Source organism: Cyprinus carpio, chromosome B19, assembly GCF_018340385.1.
Source record: "Cyprinus carpio isolate SPL01 chromosome B19, ASM1834038v1, whole genome shotgun sequence".
In the NCBI taxonomy this organism is placed as follows: Eukaryota; Metazoa; Chordata; class Actinopteri; order Cypriniformes; family Cyprinidae; genus Cyprinus; species Cyprinus carpio.
In genome coordinates, this window is record NC_056615.1 from 28,530,549 (window position 1) to 28,552,226 (window position 21,678).

Genomic DNA, 21,678 nt, shown 5'->3' on the forward strand with positions numbered 1-21,678 from the left:
ATTGTCAAAAGAATTCCAGGTTCAGTTCACTCAGCCAATTATATTTCACATAGTATTTTCATCGGTCAGTTGTGGAGGTCTGATTGGTTAAAGCTTTATTTATATTGTACCTTTTAAAACAGTGTTTACAAGGTAGCCTATTTTACAGAGAGATGCATATGTGCATTTGCAGAAAAGATCGAAATACAAACATAAAAGAGATGTAGTAAAACAAAGTAGCCACAATATTCAGTTTGTTAAAACAAAAATACAACAATAAAAAAAATCAGGGAAAGGACATGCACAAATCTGTTTTGAGACTACTTTTTAAAAGTGCATAACGATAACCTTTGACGCTTAATTCAGGTGCGAAAATAATTAGGGATGCACCGATACTATGTTTTAAAGACAGAGTATGAGTACGGATACCTTTTTTTGGGATGTGGCAGTTTTCCAAGTAATGACACAGTGAGACTAATAATTTTAGGACAGATCCTCTGTAATTATGAACAACTGTAACTCAAACAATATTTTTTTCTGCTTATCACAAGGTACTGTGAAAAATTTTCACAGTATCTAATAGTTTCCATAACCAAACCAAGGGCATAATAAAATAATAATAATAATAATAAAACATTTCTTTATCAATGTCACAAAGTTGTCGAAAAGCTACAAACTAATTTCACTGAACAAATGTTTATAATATAAAACTGTGTAGCAATGTTCACTGTTGTGTAACATTTAAAAGTGTACAGTGAAATATAATAGTGAACTGTAACCATTGTGAGCAACACAATAATTGTAAATGTTTATAAGCCATTAGTTAAGGAGGTTCCTCAGAGTATGTTTTTACTTGTGCAATAATTTTTGCAATATGAAAAGTACAAAATGCCGTCAATCAGTTCGCTTTATTTTTCAAAAGTAAGTGGCAAGTTTTTTTTAAGGAACAGAAGCATCTTTGCATGTTCAGCTATAAGCCTGCTTCTGTTGTCAGTCAGAATGTGTGACACTGAGCTGAAGAGTCTTTCACTTTCCACACTGCTGCATGGGACTGAAAGATAATTTTTTGCCATTTGAGCCAGAGCAGGAAATCGCATATTATTAACTGCCCGGTACATGAAGGGTTACTCTGAACAACGCACACTGGTCTCTCCAAGGTATGCTTCTAGCTGTACGGTGGCGGCTGCTGGAGGTCTGCTCTCAGATGCACATCTATCTGCATTTCTTCAAAAACACTGTCCAGACTGCTACCTGGCTTGTCGCTGTGAGACCTTTTGTCAGCTGGTGCGTCATGTGTCTCAGGTATGACTGTCTCTTCCACAGACATTTTTTGCAGCTCCAGTATCAACATTTCTTTGGCCTGCCTGGCAGCATCTGTGTTGGAGAAGAATCAATCTTTATACCTTAAACAAAAAAACAATGATGACATTAGTATTTGTTCAACATCTTTTACATTTGATTTTACTATTATGTGCAAATTAAGGCTAATGCATTAATTTATAATCATAATTTTAGCAAAATTAATTATTTTAAAATTGAGCACAAAAATGGTAATTATCTCGAATCAAGTAAATTTCCAATGCAGTAAAGTGGGTTTTGCTCTATGTTGGAAAAGTGCCTCTGCAAAGCATCAAGCAAAGTGCTCTTCATTGTTTTGATTCTGTGATCCTCATCCGTTTATTTCAGCAAAAGTCTCTGTAGCACAGTGACAGCAGGAATTACATCTAAGGCTAAAGCATCTGAAGAACTCACTTGACGAGTCATTTCTTCAAAGGGAGCCAAGACATTTACCATCTTCTCCAGAAGATTCCACTGGTTTGCAGTTAGAGTGGCAGGTAGCTCTTTTGCTCAATCAGAGACTGCACCATGTAGAATGTGCTATTCCAACGAGTCTGCACGTCTTGCTGGAGTCTTTTTATTGGTTGACCGAGCTGTGTCTAAATATCCTGTAACCGAGAGTATGCCAGGTTAGAGTGTTTAAAGTGGCCGACAATTTTGCGCCCCACTCCCACAGCCTCCGTAACGCTGTGCTGTGACAGCAGACCCTCTGTGACGGCCAGCTGCGGAGTATGTGCCACACGGAAGACTAGAAACTCCGGCCTCCTCCATACCCTTTACCATGTTTTTGGCATTGTCACGGACCACAACATGGACAGAACTTTTGGGAATTGCCCAAGTCGCAAGGATTTCCTCAAATACGCTAGCTATCGCTCGACCCGTATCTGAGCACCAAAATTGTTGTGCATGAAGCATGATTTGCTGTAGAGTGAAATCGCCATCTATCCACTGCGCCGTTAAGCTGATGAGAGACACTGGATTTACACTACAACTCCAAATGTCAGTGGTAAAGCTAATTGCTTTTATGTCATGCAACATGCTCATGACATGCTTCTTTACTGCGACATGTATTTGTGGCAATACAATATCTGTGACGTGGCGATGACTGGGAATCTTGTACTTCGCCTCCAAAACATTAACAAGGTGACAAAATCCCACATTATCAATGACTGAAAGTGGTTGATCGTCAAGAACAATGCATTGGGTAAGCACCTCTGTTATTTGTTTGGCTCTTGGGTTATCTCTTGTCATTTTCTCTCGTCTTGCAAAGGTTTGCTACAGGGTTGGTTGCTGAGTGCTAATGTTACTGCTAGCGGCAAATTCTCCATGCTAACTTTTGTGTTTTAGCTTCAGATGTTTTATCATATTACTCGTATTATAAGTACTGCTTTTTATACCTCCTCTTGTACCTGCTCCACTTTGAGAGGTCAGAACTGTCCGTCTTGACTGCACTTACTTCACTCCTCCCCTCACTGCAGCCGCCTACTCTGGCCTACATTTGAGACGAGGCGAGGAGCATCTCAAACAAGCCTAATATTTAACATATTGGAAAAATTTCCATGACCATTCATGAGGTCTCTGCAAAAAGTCTCACAATTTATTTCCAGAACATGATGCATGATGGGATACATTAAGCCTCAACTAGCACTCAAGAGTGGTAGGCTATTCGAGATAAGGCTTGTTTGAGATGAGCAAAATCATCTCGGTTACCTATGTAACCTTGGTTCCCTGAATAGAAAACGAGATGCTGCAATGACATCATCGCTTTGGGAACATCTACATAAAATGGGAGACTAAGGGGTGACGACCGACTGAAACACCTCCCACGAGAGAATGCTCCGTAGATATGGCCGCTACATACACCTTGAGAGTGGCAGGGATAATTCCTTCAGAAAAACAAGTTTGAAGAAATTCCAGTACTGAACCAATGAGGCAATAGACTGTATCTAGAGAGCGTTGTCTACTCCAAGAGGCAAAAAGTTTCCACTTGAAAGCATATAAGCGTCATGTGGAGGGAGCCCTAGAATTTATAATAGTGTCAGTGATCTCGGCTGAGAGACCTGAACACATTAACATACTCCGCTCAGGGGCCACACCCATAACCTTCATAATTCCGGTTGAGGATGCCAAATCATGCCCCAAGCTTGTGTTAACAGATCGTGTCTGAGGGGAACCTCCCATGGAGGGCCGGCTAGCAGACTGACCAGGTCCGAGAACCACAACTGAGTGGGACACCATGGGGCTACCAGCAGCAAGTGCTCCACTCTGTCTGATCATACTCTGAACAGAATTACTGGGAGCAACCGGACAGGGGGAAAAGCATATATATAGATTGGTCCTGGGCCATTCGTGGGCCAGAGCATCTAGACCTAGAGGGGGAGACAGGGAAAACCAGAGCGGGCAGTGCATAGTCATGCTTGAAGCAATGTAATCCTCCTTGGCGACTGAGGTATGAAACAACTGTCATGTTGTCCGTCCTGACTAACATGTGACAACCCCTCAGCTGAGGTTAAAACTGTTTGAGAGCAAAAAAGACTCCTAGCATCTCCAAACGATTTATGTGACAGCTACCATGTGCCTCTGTCCAGACTCCACTGACTGGACATCCTTGATGCACAATGTCCCTTACGGGTTGGGGGGCAGTCCATCTTGTGATGACACAATATCCCCAGTTGGACTCCTTTTTGAAGGAACAGACGTGCCTGCATCATGCACGAATCCAAGTCCACCCCCAAAAAGGTTGTTTGCTGACATGGCAGCAGGACACTCTTTTGTAGGTTCGTCCATAACCCAAGGCTCCTCAGATGATCAAGTACTAAATCTCGATGTGACAGTGCCTGATCCTGAGATTGAGCTAATATTAGCCAATCGTCCATGTAGTTCAAAATTCTGACACCTTGGAGCCGCAACGGGTCCAGAGCTGCGTCCATACATTTTGTAAACGTTCAAGGAGGCAAAGCTAGTCCAAACGGAAGAACACAAAATTGGTAAGCCTTGCCCTCGAAAGCAAACCTGAAGAACTTCCTGTCTCTCTTGATGATCTGGATGTGAAAGTATGCATCCTTTAGATCAATGGTTACAAACCAGTCCTCGGATTGGATCTGAGACAGAATGGACTTCCTCTTTAGCATCTTGAACTTGCTCACTCTGAGCGCAAGATTTAGATGACGCAAGCCTAAAATCGGACATAAACCACCATCTTTTTTGGGCACAACAAAATACCGACTGTAAAAGCCTGACTCCATCTGAGTGTGGAGTACCTCCTCTATAGCCCCTTTCTCTAGGAGTGACACAATCTCTTGACTTAAAATCAAGGCCTCCCCAGGACATACAGTCGTAGAAAGAACCCTGCTGAAAGGAGGTGGCCCTTTCCAAAATTGAATGGTGTAACAGTGTCGAACGGTGTATAGTACCCTCTGTGAGACATTGGGCAAGTGTCTCCATGGGGCCCAATAGTCTGCTAGGGGCTTTTGTCGTTCAACTTTTGCAGTATTAATCTGATTTTCCTGCATAAGGCCCCGAAGCACCTGAGTGGCGGGGAATTCTATAACATGAAGACGTCCAAATGTCCTGTCAGGCCGACCTACCACCCCAAGGGTGCTTCCACATCTCTAGTTCTGTTCATTTGGTCCGAACCAAGGGCAAACAATTATACATTGTAGCATTTTTCAGCTTTTTTGGTTCCTTTTCACACCACACTGATTGCTTTGGTCCGAACCAGTTGAAACAAACCAAAATGCAGTCACATGACAACATCCACATCACTCATTGGCCATGACGTATTTCCTAAACTGCTTTTCGATTGGTCAGAATTTATGTGCGGGAAATTTCCAACATAAGAGGAAAAGCCAGCAAACAACACGGAGACAACACAACTATGGAGAGACTGCGCGGGCTAGTTTTGTCCCTGGCCATAATTTATTACATTGTTTGTATACACCACAATATGCAAACAATACATTTCTATAAGGAAGCGCGGATGCGGCTTGAAAACAACGTTCTAATGCACTGCAAACGGCGAGCAGGCATCGCTCGTAACTTCAAGCGGAGGCGTGCATTAATCCACGAGCTACCATGCTAAAGTGCAAACTGTCAACAAACACTTCCTCATCCCATAATGCACAGCGCAGCTGACTACGGCAGCTGGTTTAGTCCAAAAATGATCAGTACTTTTTGCAGTTGGGTCTGTTCGAGGTCGGATCACTTTCTCACCACAAACGAACCTCTCCAGAGTTCGTTTGAAAGCGTACCGAGACCACCTCTTCAAGCAGGTCTCGGTACGCTTGTTTGGTCCGCCTTTGGTGCGCACCCGAGTGCGATTGCTGCTTTCACACCTGCCCAAACGAACCGCACCAAAGGGGGAAACAAACTCTGATACGATTCATCCAAACTAAATGAGGCAGGTGTGAAAGCACCCCAAGAGTGGGGGCTTTGAAGGCTGTCATAAATGGACCATGCTTGCATGACCCTTGGACTTTTCCTCTAACTCTGAAGGCTGGATTGCGCAGAGTATCTGAGGGAGTTTTCATCGTAAGGACTCGACCTAAAACTGCCCGAGGCACAGTATGCGGCAGGACCGTAAAGATCAGAGCCGGGAGGCCACAACGAAATAATTGCACACCTCAGAACGTTCGCCAGCCAATCAGATTTAAGCATTCAACGGCCCCGTAGTATAACTCTTATGATCCAATCACTGCTTTGTATTATGCATGAGGTTATCTTACAGCGGAGAATTCAAATCTGATGAACGAGCTTCCGCGCTGTCAGTTCATCTCTGTAAACATAACCATAACAATATTTAATATGTAACAACATGTGGAGTACACATGAGAGTGGTTTCTGCATGGAACGCCGTGATGAGTTTAAAGGGGTCATATGATGTTGTTAAAAAGAGCATTATTTTGTGTATTTGGTGTAATGAAATGCGTTTATGCGGTTTAAGGTTAAAAAAACACATTATTTTCCACATAATGTACATTACTGTTTCTCCTCTATGCCCCGCCTTCTGAAATGCATAGTTTTTTACAAACCTCATCGGTCTGAAAAACGAGGTGCACTCTGATAGGCCAGCTATCCAGGGCATTGTGATTGGCCAAATGTTTCAAGCATCTAACGGAAATGTAACGCCCCTCAACATATACTGTTATGGCGTGTCCCGGTCAGAACACTGGCATGACGGGACAAAAACAATCAAACCCATTACAAACGAGGCAGTTGTTGCATCTAGTGGGGACATAATTACTGATTATAATGACTTATACTGTCTTTTTATGTGTTGCGTTGCATATCGTGCCGTGTAAACATAAAACCATGTCTGCATTTGTGATCGGAGAAACAACAAACAACACAGTGCTACTCTACACTGCTCAAAATTCGCGTTTGAATCATCAGTGCCAAATCCTTTACATATGTAAACCTACTTATATACCATAATTCAGAAGCGCTAGACTGTCCTTGCAAACAGTGAGGAATGGCCAGCGGCTTGAGTGAGGAACAGCCAAGGGCTTGAGTAAGGAATGGCCTGCGGCTTGAGTGAGCGGCAAGGGGTTGCGGCAACCACATGTGACGACCCTGGGCTGGACACCGCTTAGTCCACGGTGAGCGCGAAGTTGATGTATTTCCTCAGTGACCAGCACAGATCAACTCTAGGCATGACAAAGTGGATATCGTGCTCTTTTGGAAGGCCAAACAAAGTAGTTTCACTTTCACAATGAAACACACAGCTTCTCCATGAAATGGCGCCGGTGGCAACAGCGAGAATAAAAGGTACGCCGCCTTTCTTTGCGTGAACATTTGGGCGTCATTATGTAATTGTTTGGTGTTACTGACGTAGAGATGTGGGGGCATGTTAGAACGAGCCGTTTTGGGGGGCGTGGACAAGTCTTAACTTTTATAAAGAATATCTCTGATTGGCTAAAGAGTACGAGTGTCTCACGTGGGAGGAGTTCGCTGCCAGGAAAGTCTCAAAAATACACACACAAATCCAAGGCGATTCACATTCACAGCCCATAATAAACTTGTGAATTTTAAACATTCAAAAAAATTATACACAGTTGTACATCTGTGACTTGTGTTTTGCATTTGTGAAACGTATTTTATGAATATATAATCTTATTTTGTGCACGTGAATTGGTTTTTGTGACTATATATATATTTTTTGGTGCACATGAATTATTCTCATGCATGTGAATTTTGTTACGCATGTGTGCATCGCGTCTTTTGCGTGAATTATTATTGAGATCATTCTGGCTCCATAGCTGGAGGTGTTTTAGATTATGCGCTGGACAGTGGTTTAGTTATTCTGAATGGATCCGTATAGTAGCATGTTCAGTCAGATTAAGGCAGCAGGTTTAGTGGTCTTTTGGTGCCTCCCTGTAGTCCTGTTTGGTATTGCAACTTAACTGGTGCTTATTTATATTAAAAATGCTCTAGAAAATGCTCTTTCTTTCTTTCAGAATACATACATTTAGAATTATGAAAATGATTATTTTTGGGGGGTTTTACCAGCACTTCTCTTTTTCCACTTCAAGCACTGGTTGTAGGTCTGTGTTTTATTGTTGTTTTTTTTCTCTCCTTTTCCCACCCTCTACACTCACACTTTTCCACAGATTTACATGCCTAGGTTCCCCGGGCGCCACAGCATAAATGGCTGCCCACTGCTTCGGGTGTGTGTCACATCACTTATAAAGTCACTTATAAAAGTTACAATTTCTGGAGTCTTTTTCAGATCTAAGGTGTGAAAGACCAGTGCTGCAACAGGGGGGTTTCATGACACTTAAAAACCCTTAAGTAGTTCTCATACATTCATTAATAAAGTGCAATGTAATGTTAAAAACCTAACTAAACATCAACAACTCAGGTTCGTTTAAATAAATCCCCAAGACTTATTAATGGTTTTATAGATTTTTTTATTACCCAGGGGTGTATTCCAGAAAGCGGGTTTTGTTCGAAACTCAGAGTTCCCGTTCGAAAGGGAACTCCATGCTGGTGCTAGGGGAACACTTCAAGTGTGACCGGTGTCTGAAGCATGAATGAAAAAATGACAATGAACTTGACATTGGCAGGTGGTAGCCCATGACGTAAACAATAATGTGACTGCGGGTATAAAAGGGCACCTCTGGAATACGTCATCCTCTTGTTTGTCTTCAGGAGATCCGTTTGTTTGAAGCATGACTAAAAGGCAATATGGAAACATCCTCTGACAAGAACTTTAGGAAGTGTTCCCCCGTGTCTGCGTTTTGTGACACAATTTATAAAAAATTGATACCGCGCCGTCCTGGGTTTGCGCATAAAACCTTGGGGGACCCTGGGCCATCTGCATCTTTGGACTACAGGCAGGCTCAGAGGTGAAGTGTGGCAACTCGGGCTCCTCCTCCCCCTGCTGGCAGGAGCAGGACTCAAAAAAGAAAAGACATGAGTGGGAATAGGAAGGATTTGAGGGAGTTTATCAAAGTCAAACGTGTGGGTGGAACAGATCCGCCTCATAGTAAAGGGAAGAGATAATATTTCCTTTCTCCTTCCTATCCTAGCCTCCACTCACCTAAGCTCCAGCTAGTTGGTCCATTAAAATGTGTTCCAGCTAGCCTGGCAATCAAGTATATGGCACTTTGTAGGGCCACCTCGACAAGTGGTCCTTATGCTTGAGTAGGTTTGGCCTCCTCTCGCTTAAGAGAATCATTCTGCTGAGGCCTCCCACATCATAGCTCCAGTTAGACAGTGTAATCAAGTGCCTTGATAGACAGTCTTTATGTTGAGTAGGTTTGGCCTCCTCTCGCTTAAGAGGGTCATTCTGCTGAGGTCTCCGCTCATCAGAGCTCCTATTAGACAGTGTAATCAAGTGTTTGGCCCTCTCAAGGCTGCCTTGATAAACAGTCTTTATGTTGAATAGGTCTGGCCTCCTCTCGCTTAAGAGTGGTTCTGCTGAGGCCTCCGCTCACCTGAGCTCCAGATAGACTTAGCTTCAAGTGTTCGGCCCTCTGTGGGGCTACCTTGATAGACAGTCTTTATGTTGAGTAGGTTTGGCCTCCTCTCGTTTAAGAGAGTCATTCTGCTGAGGCCTCTGCTCATCAGAGCTCCAGTTAGACCGTGTAATCAAGTGTTCTGCCCTCTTTGGGTCCACCTTGATAGTCTTTATGTTGAGTAGATTTGGCCTCCTCTCGCTTAACAGAGTCATTCTGCTGAGGCCTCCACTCATCAGAGCTCCAGTTAGACAGTGTAATCAAGTGTTCGGCCCTCTGTGAGGCCACCTTGATAAACAGTCTTTATGTTGGGTAGATTTGGCCTCCTCTCGCTTACAGAGTCGTTCTGCTAAGGCCTCCACTCCCCTGTGTTTGGGTTAGACAGTGTAATCAAGTTTTCAACCATCTCGAGGCCGCCTTGATAAGCAGTCTTTATGTTGGTGGGGGGGGGGCAAGCTGTCCGGCAGTCAAATTTTTTCTTTTTTTTTTTTTTTTTGCTTTAATTTTGATGGTTATGACTTACAGCTTAGGAAAATTAAAAATTCAGTATCTCAAAAAATTAGAATATTCCATTTGAGCTTGATTAGTTTTATCTATTATCAGGGTACATCCTGAGCTAGTTTAGAACATGCAACCACAATTATGGGAAAGACTACTGACTTGACAGTTGTCCAGAAGACGATCATCGACACCCTCCACAAGGAGGGTAAGTCACAGAAGGTCACTGCTGAAAGAACTGGCTGTTCACAGAGTGCTGTATCAAAATATATTCATAGAAAGTTGACTGGAAGGAAAACGTGTGGTAGGAAAAGGTGCACAAGCAAAACGGAGGACCACAGCCTTGGGAAGATTGTCAGGAAAAGCTGATTCAAGAACTTGGAAGAGCTTCACAAGGAGTGGACTGAATCTGAAATCAGCCGTTACATCCCCTGTAGTTAGTAAGGGGTATGGGGAATAACACTGAGTGTTGGAGATTGACTTCGGTTCAATACCAGGGCAAGCAGTGAGAACAAAGGCACTAAAGGCAAGCAACAAGTGTTTATTTACAAGTTTATTGTAGGAAAGCTTATATACAAAAAAAAGTCCACAGTAACATTTACAAAAAGAAAACAAAAAGGAGAAAAATAATAAGAAAACCCCAGAAAACTAGGGAAAAGGAGGGAATTGGGCGGCAATCAAACAAATGAAATAATCAAAATATAACCCTCTAACTCAATTATCAATTCTACACTAGCTACAGAAAAAGAAAAGAAAAGAAAATCTTCAGTATCTGAAGATACCCTAACATAAGCTACTCTTACTAGCTCAAACAAAAAAAATACAGCAGGTGATGCACGCCCCTTACCTAGTGTATATAACAAAAGTTAACTGCAGGATGAGAAATGTATATCACGTGATATGCTTACCTTTCCTCTCCTTGGTTTTCTTTTGTATATTTACTAGTGTATATACAAAAGATATTTAAATGAATGGAGGTCAAACTTAGGATTTTGGTAATGCACCGAACACACACAGATATACACAAACAACAGCTTAACCACAATACACAAAGTTAGCATCGGCTAAAATTCGGAATAACAAAAAGACTAGCAACAGACAACAAGCAAGGCCTCTCTTGCATTGTCAGCGTCTTCCTTTTATAGATTCCAATCTCCATCAAGTGGAATGAATCAGAGGACGTCATCACCTCCAACGATGATTGGCAGGAAGCAGGACCAATGGCATAGCACTAAGAATGGGAAAATAAAGACAAACCAAAAGAGAGAGAAAACACCACAAAACGGCACCAGCCATAACACTCTCCCCCATAAGAGTAAACATAATAAAAACATACGAAATATGTTTACATTCATAACCTTTCCTAGACACGCGACAGGGCATCTGTTACTACGTTCTCCTGACCTGTTTTATGCTGAATTTCCAAATCATAATTCTGTAACACCAAAGCCCACCGCATAAGCCGCTGATTCTGGTTATACATACAGGACATAAAAGTGAGAGGATTATGATCAGTAAAAACAACAATAGGTAGATTAGTAGAGCCAACGTAAACCTCAAAGTGCTGCAATGCAAAAAGTAGTGATAGAGCCTCTTTCTCAATAGTGGAATAATTGAGTTGATGTTTGTTAAATTTCTGAGAAAAACAACAAACCGGATGATCAACTCCAGTTACATCCTCCTGTAACAAAACAGCTCCAGCCCCTACAGCACTAGCATCAACTTCCATTTGAATGGGCGTAAAAGATCCGGTGCAGCCAAGACAGGCACACTACACAAAAGCACCTTCATGCTATCAGAAGCATGTTGACATTCCTTGGTCCATACAAATGAATTGGAAGGACTCAATAAGTTAGTGAGAGGGCAGGCAACCGTAGAAAAATTCCGGCAAAAACTACGATAATATCCTGCCATACCAATGAACCTGCGCAACTCACGCCTGGTTTTTGGAGCAGGAAACTCAGTAATGGCAGCAATCTTTGCCTCTACAGGACGACCCTGCCCCTGTCCCACCTCCTTACCTAAATAGGTGATGGTGGCTTGCCCAAATTCACATTTTGTCAAATTAAGAGTTAACGATGCATCTGACAAACGCTCGAAAACAAGTTTTAATAAAGCAAGATGTTCTACCCAATCAGAAGAATAAACAACTAAATCATCAAGGTAGGCATCACAATTTGGAACACAAGCTAATACAATGTTCACCAACCTCTGAAAAGTCACAGGCGCATTTCACATTCCAAAAGCCATATTAGAATACTGCAGAAAATGATCTGGGGTAACAAAGGCTGAAATTTCAGAAGGAGTAAGTGGAACTTGCCAGTATCCCTTAAGTAAGTCTAACTTGCTAACAAATCGAGCTGATCCAAGATTGTCTATACAATCTTCCATCCTGGGTAAAGGATACGAATCAGGAATGGTAACACTATTAACCTTTCGGTAATCTGTACAGAATCGGTAAGTTCCGTCAGGTTTAGGTACCAACAGACAAGGGCTACTCCATGGACTACAACTGTGTACAGCCAATACATTTTCCACTAAGTAATCAACCTCTGCACGCATAACAGATCGTTTTATCGTATTAACAAGATACGCATGCTGTTTAATAGGTGCCAAATTTGAAACTTTGATATCATGTTTTAAAACAGTCGTCTGAGTGGGCACATCGTGAAACAATTGAGGAAAACCTTTAACCAACTGCATAATATCATGTTTTTGAGCTGAAGACAAATGAACAAGATGCTGTGACAAATTTTATAACATCACAGAATTCGACAACCTCGCTCCCTGTTGCACAGCATTACGCAACAGAACTCCATCCTCATCAACATTAGCGTCACAGCAAGAGGGACTCACACGTTCACAAACAGCAGCAGTAACCACAGGTGCATCTTCCTGCTCCACAGCACTTAGTAGGTTTTCCCTTGAATGGAAAGGTTTCAACATATTAACATGACATACCCGAGTCTGACGCTTCCGATCAGGTGTAGCAATAATATAATCTGTCTCACTTATTCGTTTCACAACTTTTAAGGGACCAGTAAAACGAGTAGCTAAAACTGATCCGGGTACAGGCAGAAGAACAAGTACCTCATCACCACTCTGAAAACAATGGGGAACAGCTTTCAAATCATGCTGCTTCTTCATACTGCTCTGTACCTTTGCAAGATTCTCACGTGCCAACAAACAAGCATCGTGCAAGCATTCCCGCATCTGACTTACAAAATTGAGCACATTGTTTGACACTTTTGTTTCGATGATAGCAGCCTTTAATATTTTCAAAGGGCCCCTCACTGAATGCCCAAAAACCAGATCAGCTGGGCTAAAACCCAGGGATTCTTGCACTGTTTCTCGAGCAGCAAATAAAAAGAGCGGAATTCCCTCAACCCAATCTCTTTCCCTGTCCATACAATACTTCCTCAACATCGACTTTAAAGACTGATGAAACCGCTTCAGTGCTCCCTGACTCTCAGGATGGGAAGCACTGGAGGATCGATGAACTATGGACTTGTGATTTTACTACTTGAGTGAACAGTTTAGACAAAAAATTAGTGCCTTGATCTGTTTGAATGATTTTAGGAAGCCCAAATGTAGAGAAAAATTTGATAAGCTGTTTAACAATAACCGAAGCTGTTATTTTACAAAGGGGAATAGCCTCTGGAAAACGTGTAGCTGCGCACATAATAGTCAGTAAAAACTGGTTACCAGCTTTCGTTTTTGGTAACGGTCCGACACAATCAATAATTACGTGCACGAATGGTTCCCCAATAGCAGGAAAAGGCACAAGAGGTGCAGGTTGAATTACCTGATTTGGGTTACCGGTTTGTTGACACACCGGACACATCCGGCAATACTCAGCCAAATCTTTCTTTAACCCTGGCAAAAAGAAATGTTGCAATATGCGATCTTCATAATTCCCAAATGTCCAGCTAATTGATGGTCGTGGGCTAGTCACAACACTTGAGTCTGATACATGACAGGAACCAAAATCTGAAACACAGAACTCCAGTCTCCCTCAGCAGCATCATCGGAACACCACTTGCGCATAAGGAGACCATCATCAATAAAATAAGCCATTTGTTTCTCCCTTGCCACCTCCTGACTTACAGCAGAATTGAAGCATTTACAGAGCCCTGGATCGGACTGTTGGGCAGCACTCATTTGCTTTCTATTTACAACTATCAATGAATTCTCAGGAGTAAACATACCACCTTTTACATCATTCGAGATTGGGTTCAGTAGTGTTTTAAATGTGTCAGAAACTTCCAATGGGCTAAGGGATCTCTCACCTGTAAAAACAGGAACGATAAAAGAGTCTGACAAATCAATTTCATTTCCACACCTACGCGCCTGAGCTCGCGTAACTACACAGGCAGAGAATATGTCGGGGAAACGTTCACCCAGTTCTTCAGAGCCACAAGACACTTCTGGCACATCCAGCACCTCCAGTAAAGGCCATCACATTTGCTCCAGCCAGATCATTCCCCAAAATAAAATCAACCCCCTGAACAGGCAGACTAGACTAGAGCGCATCCCTACCTTTACATACCAACTAACTAAATCACATTTTAAATGCACTCTGTGCAAGGGAACTGGAATAGTACACATTTCAATGCCTTGCACTAGTACATTAGTTCCACAGTACGACTGATCACAGAAAGGCAATACTTCAGAGATGTAACTGACAGAGGATTCAGTTAATATTTCATGTTTATTATTATTTTGTTAAAGACCTTTAATTTGAAATTGATTTGTAAAGAACTGTTTAGTGGAGACTTCTATTATGAAAAGCACAGTGTAACTCAAGAAGTTGTTGTCTAAACCGCATGGCAAGTTGAAGCTGTATTCCACATTTCTAAAGTTCATTTACTCATCTGAAGTTACAGAAAATATTACCAGATGTAAGATTAAGTTCTCCTTTGGTAATAAGCAGCCAATGAAGTAAGTTTGTCATTTATATTGTATATGATTAATGTGGATTGTGTTGCTGTGTGGAAAAGAGTGATATACAAAGACTATAGTTTGCTGTTAAAGTGAATTTGAATGGAAAGTTTTCAAAAACAACATTTATTTATTTGATTTATGTATTTTCTTTTATATTCTTTATTGTAACTTTATTTTTGTATATTTAGTTCTCACGGCATCTTGAATTGGATGGTTATCCTTATGGTGAACCAGTCAATAAATCGCCTGTCATCAGAGAATCCTTGTGCTCGTGAAATTACTGGGGGGAGCTACAAGAGATAACAAAGGACTGGGCAGTTCCCGTGTCTCTCAATATTTACATTTCTTTCTAATCTTCAAGTTTGCCAGTAAGTGAAATTAAGCCTTTCATTAGGAAAGGTTTAAAAGTACAATCAACAATCCCCTTAGTCTGCAACGAACCAACACTATCAACACTTGCACTCACACACCCAGCACCTTTTGGAGTTTGTTGCTGCTTTCTTTTTAACGTTAAACTTTGTGTGATAAGATGACCAATTTTATGGCAGTAAAAACACTCACGATCAACTATAGTCTGTTTTTGGGTATTCTTACCTCGTATAAGTGAGGGTTGAGATGAGGGCAGCAAAGTGGGTAAAACGGACTCTGTACGTACGGATGAAAACACACTCTTGTGCGTTAGCACAAATTCATCAGCCAACACCGCGGCATGTGACAGAGACGCAACTTTCTGCTCATTCAAATAAGTGACTATGCGTTCAGGCAAACAAGATTTAAATTCTTCCAACAACATCAGTTTCTTCAAAGAGTCATAATCTACTGCCTTAGTGGCCATGCACCGTTTCTCAAAGAAAATAACTTTCTCACGAGCAAATTCTACATATGTCTGTTGACTACTACTTTTGTGATTCCTAAATTTTTGCCTGAAGGCTTCAAAACTACACACACTCCAGTGCACTGCATCAAATCTATCTTGGATCAGATAATCTAAACTAATACCACACCAGCCTACATCTCAGGCATCAACACGAAACCAAACCTCAACACCTTGGGAAAGTTATAAAGATCCCAGACGAGCCCCTATTTAATGTTGCGTCCCCTGTAGTTAATAAGGGGTATGGGGAATAACATTGAGTGTTGGGGATTGACTTCAGTTCAATACCAGGGCAAGCAGTGAGAACAAAGGCACTAAAGGCAAATAACAAGTGTTTATTTTCAAGGTTATTGTAGGAAAGCTTATAATAAGAAAACCCCAGAAAACTAGGGAAAAAGGAGGGAATTGGGTGGCAATCAAACAAATGAAATAATCAAAACATAACCCTCTAACTCAATTATCAATTCTACACTAGCTACAGAAAAAGAAAAGAAAAGAAAATCTTCAGTATCTGAAGATACCCTAACATAAGCTACTCTCACTAGCTCAAACTAAAAAATACAGCAGGTGATGCACACCCCTTACCTAGTGTATATAACAAAAGTTAACTGCAGGATGAGAAATGTAACAACAAGCAAGGCCTCTCTTGCATTGTCAGCGTCTTCCTTTTATAGATTCCAATCTCCATCAGGTGGAACGAATCAGATGACATCATCACCTCCAACAATAATTGGCAGGAAGCAGGACCAATGGTGTAGCACTAAGAAAGGGAAAATAAAGAGGTCTCCTTGATCTGAAAAATGCCAGGTTTTGGACTTTGTTTGAAAACTACTTTCATTACTTAATATTGCTTTTGCTATTATTATGCTGCTATTGGTGTAGAAATTAAATATTTAGGTTAGAGTTGGGGATGAGTTTAAAACTATGCTTATTTGGATATGTTGTTCCAAGACCACAAAAGATGACCAAAAAATTATTCCCTTTGAGGGGATCATGTGGTGCCTTATTATTCCCTGTATGTCTTTATTTTTCTCCTTTCTTTTCTTTAATAGCCCCTTAAAATAAGGCTGAATGTAAAGGCCAACAGACACAAGGTGAGTGAAAATTTGACCTTTTTCACCATGAGCACATAAAGGGTTCAGATTACCTGTCATTCATGTTATGCATGTAAAAAATGTGTACGTGCAAAAACCTGCCTACCCCATGTCTTCGTCAGTTAAAAAAATATCCCTATAGAAACTGAACTGTCATTTTGTCATGCAGCTAAAAGAGGCCATGCAAGGAAGTCTTACACAACACACACCTGAGGCTTGTTAAAGAAGCTGAACTATTTCACACTTTTGTAAAACATTGTTTTAGACAAAACCAATGTTGTGCTTCATGAGAACTATTGATTTTCAGGTCATTCCACAAAACAGGTGCCAGTTTCCTGTATACTGTACAGTTTTAGGGGTTCTACATTGTTAAAAAAATTCTTTAAGCAAATGCATTTTTTAAAACTATATTCTTCAAAGAATAAACTTAGTTTTAGTTTTAGATTTTTAAAGTCAGCTTGTTTACACCATAAAACAGTGAACCCTGTTACTAAATGGATATATTAGATATATTCATTTTAGGTTGTAATTGTGACTAAAATATTAGGTTTTATCACACTCAGAACAAACAAATACCTCTGTCTTACTGAGTGCAATGGGTTATCATAAAACTAAGAATAGTTACCGTTTGCTATGGTTGATTCATATGCAAATAATTCTTATTCAGTGAAAAAGTAGTTCACATTCAGTCTTTGTTAAAAATGGAGCATGAAAATGAACCTTGACCTAACAAAGAGGTAAAGTTTTAGCATAATAAAAAGCTGTATCTGGAAAACAGTGGGTCTGAACATTCATCTGTCAGTCTGGTGGGAGTGATTTGTGTTTTTACTTCTCTTCAAATCTTGTCTGCAGTCCAAAAACTTGCTTGTCTGTGCCACAAGTCACAATAATCCCCTGCCTTTTGTGACAGAAAATTCTGAGCTGTGTTTAAATTAACATTCTACAACATTAAGATTGCATACCCATTATGGTCACAGCTTTTTTGGCATATTACTCATAACCCTGCATTCTAAAAACGCAGCAAGGTAAAATAAGTTCAGGTTCTACTGCCCATGTGTCTTGTTCAAAGCAAAACTACATACTGCAGCCCTTCAGAATCCACATTTTCTTAACTGCTGTTTTATTTTTATTTTCTATCTTAAAGAGTTCTACCAAAAATTCAAATTCTGTCATCATTTACTCACCCTCAAGTTGTCTCAAACCTTTGTTATTTTTTTTTTTTTTTTTTTTTTTTTTATGATCAAATGTTTTCTTGCCCCAGTGACTTCAATAGCATTTTTCCTCATACTATTGAAGTCAGTCGAGACCAGCTATTGTTTGGTTACTCATGTTCTTACAGACATCATGTTTTACGTTAAACAGAAGAAAGTAAGACATACAGGTTTGGAACAACTTGAGGGTGAGTAAATGAAAAAAGTGACGTGACATACAGCCAAGTATGGTGACTCATACTCAGAATTCGTGCTCTGCATTTAACCCATCCAAAGTGCACACACACCGTGAACACACACCCAGAGCAGAGGGCAGCCATTTTATGCTACGCTGCCGGGGGAGCAGTTGGGGGTTCGGTGCCTTGCTCAAGGGCACCCTGAGTCGTGGTATTGCCGGCCCGAGACTCGAACCCACAACCTTAGGGTTAGGAGTCAAACTCTAACCGTTAGACCACGACTTCCCACCTAAAGGGAGACAGAATTTAAATTTTGAATTCCTATTTACTAATGAAGTTAAGAATATGGTGTGTTCCCAAAATCATTTCTTAACTATTTTTATTTTATTTATATATTTTTTTCAAGGTGCAGTGTATAAATTCTTGCGGCATCTAGTGGTGAGGTTGCAAATTGCAACCAACGGCTCAGTCCCCCGCTCACCCCTCCCTTTAGAGAAGCTATGGTGGCCGACACATGTAAAGATGTCGTCGGTAAAGACAGCAGAGAGCAATGAGATTTCTTTGCAAAGGTAAATTAAGGAATTATATTTACTTAACTATTCAATAAATCAATGTTATTTCGAATGTTAGTGTACTTGTTATTCATTGTGTCAGTGTTTTATTCGCAAGAACAATAAAGTGGCGAAACGTTCTGTGGAGTAGTTTGTCCATTTAGGGCTACTGTAGAAACATGGTGGTGACTTCCATGTAAAGGGACCTGCTGTGTATGTAGATAAAAATAGCTCTAAGGTAATAAAAACGGTTCATTGAGAAAGGTCTTTGTATACCTCTGAAAACATAGTTATGTATATTATATTGCATTTCTGTAAATAGATCATTGTAAATATTACACATTGCACCTTTAAGTTTTCCTTTTTTCCTGAAGTTCTAGAATGTAAGAATTTGAAGTACTGAAAAGAATTATCTTAAAAATCATCATAAATAAGTTTGGATAGCATGTATTAAATTTCCAAAGGTAAGATGTTTAAATGAATTTATATATGTTTCAAATATTAAACATCACTGTAATTATATTAAAAATAAATATAATTAGATATAAAAGTGGCTGAAACGACAGTGTTATGATCCAAAAAATATTCTATAGTCATTGTACATAATATTAATTATTTGTGTCATTCTTATAGGTGATGATTCTACATTCAGCTTTAATTAAGTATGTCCATGAGATTTGGTTGCTGAAACATGGCAAATATCCATTCACTGGCTTCCTTGCTATTATATTTGTGCTGCACGTCTGTGATCAGGTAAATAATTTTCCCTTCCATTCTCGTTTTTGTTTACATATTATTGTAAAGACATTTTTGCCTTCTCTTCTGTCCAGGTTTCTGTGTTAGGGTTTGGTGCAGACCAATATGGAAACTGGTACCACTACTTCGAGAAAACCTCAAATAAGGTTCATACCGTCGCTGATAGTGGCAGCTTTGAATTCAACACCATGGTGCAACTGTACTTGGAAAAAAAATCATGTGTTCAGAGGGAGATAACAAGGTATTGAAATTTGACATGCAATGCTTTTGGAAATCCTACAAGGTCTGCGTCATTAAGAAAGCACTTACCTCACTCTTATACATTCTACAAGTGCTGCTGCTAGGTAACTATTGAATGTTTGGTCACAAATACTGTCCTTTTGCGCACTTGCTTTGCATTTGTATTAAAATTGTGTTGTTGTTTTTGCTGTTGTTGTTGAAACAAAACATTCCATCATCTTACTCGGACAATGCATTGCTTCCTTTTTCAACTGTGTGTCTATGAATACTTTTAAAGGGACAGTTCTCCAATAACTTAAAATCTGTCAACATTTACTCAGCTTATCTTGTTTCAAACTTGTAAGAATTTCTTTCTGCTTTTGAACACAAAAGACAAGACATTTTGAAGGATGCTGGTAACCAAATAGTTTCTGGTCCCCATTAACTTGAGTATTTTTTCCTACTATAGAAGTCAGTGGGGACCAGAAACTCTATGGTTACCAACATTCTTTAGAATAACAGAAGAAAGAAATTCATACAGGTTTGGCACATCTTGAGGGTGAGAAAATTATGATAGAATTTTTATTTTTGGGTGAACTCTCCCTTTAATTATACTGTATCTTGCTACCTCAAGAGCAAACCTGCTGATCAAAATGTTGTACATAGACGTGAATTTAAAAGTGCAGAAAAGGAATAAAAATGTTCAAACTAACATTTGAAAAACTGACAAAAGGAAATACTCGTCAAAGGAAATAAGGTCATGTAGCAAGCAGGCTCAAAGATATTTCAACAAAACACCCTGCTATTATTTGGTTGCAACCAGTAAAACTGCAGTGTTATGCTCCATGTGCAAGAATCAGCACTGATTTAGAAGATTATGAGTGTTTGCTTTGGTTCATTATTACCTGTTGAACAATGTATTCATCACATAAACCTGCAGATCAGTTTTGATTAATATGTTAATGAGAATTGTGCCAAACTATTTGGGATGGTTTATGGTTGTGGCTTGTGTTTTATATATTCTACGTAAATGTTAAGAACAATCTGCAGTTTTAATCTTTGGGAGGAATTTGTGAACATTGAACCAATTTCAGATTATACACTATAATACATTTGTTTTTCAATATTTGTGTTTTTAGAATTCCAACAATTTAAACCGATTTCTCAATATCTTTATTTTATTGAGTGTTTAGTGAACATTCCATAAATCACTACTTGTGCAGGCAACCTGAATGCAGTTTGGTAAGTTGTGTAGGTCTTCATAAACAGGTTTTTAGGGGTGTGGAAGTCTCTTTGTGCAATATGAACAGACATCATAAGACTAAAAGTCTGAGAGTTTGTGTGACAGGCACATTTAGGAAATCTGATCAAAGTCTTAAATGTTGCAACTTGCATTTGAATCATCAGTGGCAAATCCTTTACATATGTAAATGTACTTACAGACTGTGAGTCAGATGCGCCGGCATTGTAGTCTTCTCTCCCAGGATCAGGAAACAGTCCTCCATAAAATGTGTTGCACACATCTAAATATTTGGGTTGGACTGTTCTGGCACAGTGTTGTAAATAAACTTGATCACTGATTTCTAGTTGTGTCCTCTTTTGGAAGGACAAATAAAATATTTTCGCTTTCACAATGAAACAGCATCTCCCCAACATGGCGCCAGATGCAACAGAGAGAATCAAAGTTACGCCTTCTTTCTTTGCGTGAACATTTGGGCGGCGTTATGCAAATCTTCCCACATCGTGACATAGACATGTGGGGGTGTGTTTAAACGAGGCATTTTAGGATGAGTCTTAACTTTTATAAAGAATATCTCTTTGGGTTTGAGACTTTAGTCTATGCAACTTTACAGATCTTCTTTATGCACCAAGAGCTTGTAACACTCCAAAGAGAAAGGAAAACTTGAAATCGCATCATATGACCCCTTTAGGCCAAGCAACTGTCATAGAGATATTTTCACTCATCTTCTTGCTTAGAGCCTGTACATAACCTCAGGCAAAACGTTTTACTGCACATACCAAAGTTAATTATACCCCTTACAAATACTCCTTTGATAGATATGAATTTTCCACTTGCTGA

The 21,678-nt window shown here is 40.2% G+C and overlaps 1 long non-coding RNA gene across 1 annotated transcript; it reads left to right on the top strand.

Moving 5' to 3' along the window:
* The first annotated feature begins 10,732 nt into the window (after nt 1-10,732).
* Nucleotides 10,733-14,977, top strand: LOC109082512. Its single transcript, XR_002016427.2, has 2 exons — nt 10,733-14,714; nt 14,906-14,977. It is a non-coding gene; the product is annotated as an uncharacterized LOC109082512 (long non-coding RNA).
* The last annotated feature ends 6,701 nt before the right edge of the window (nt 14,978-21,678 follow it).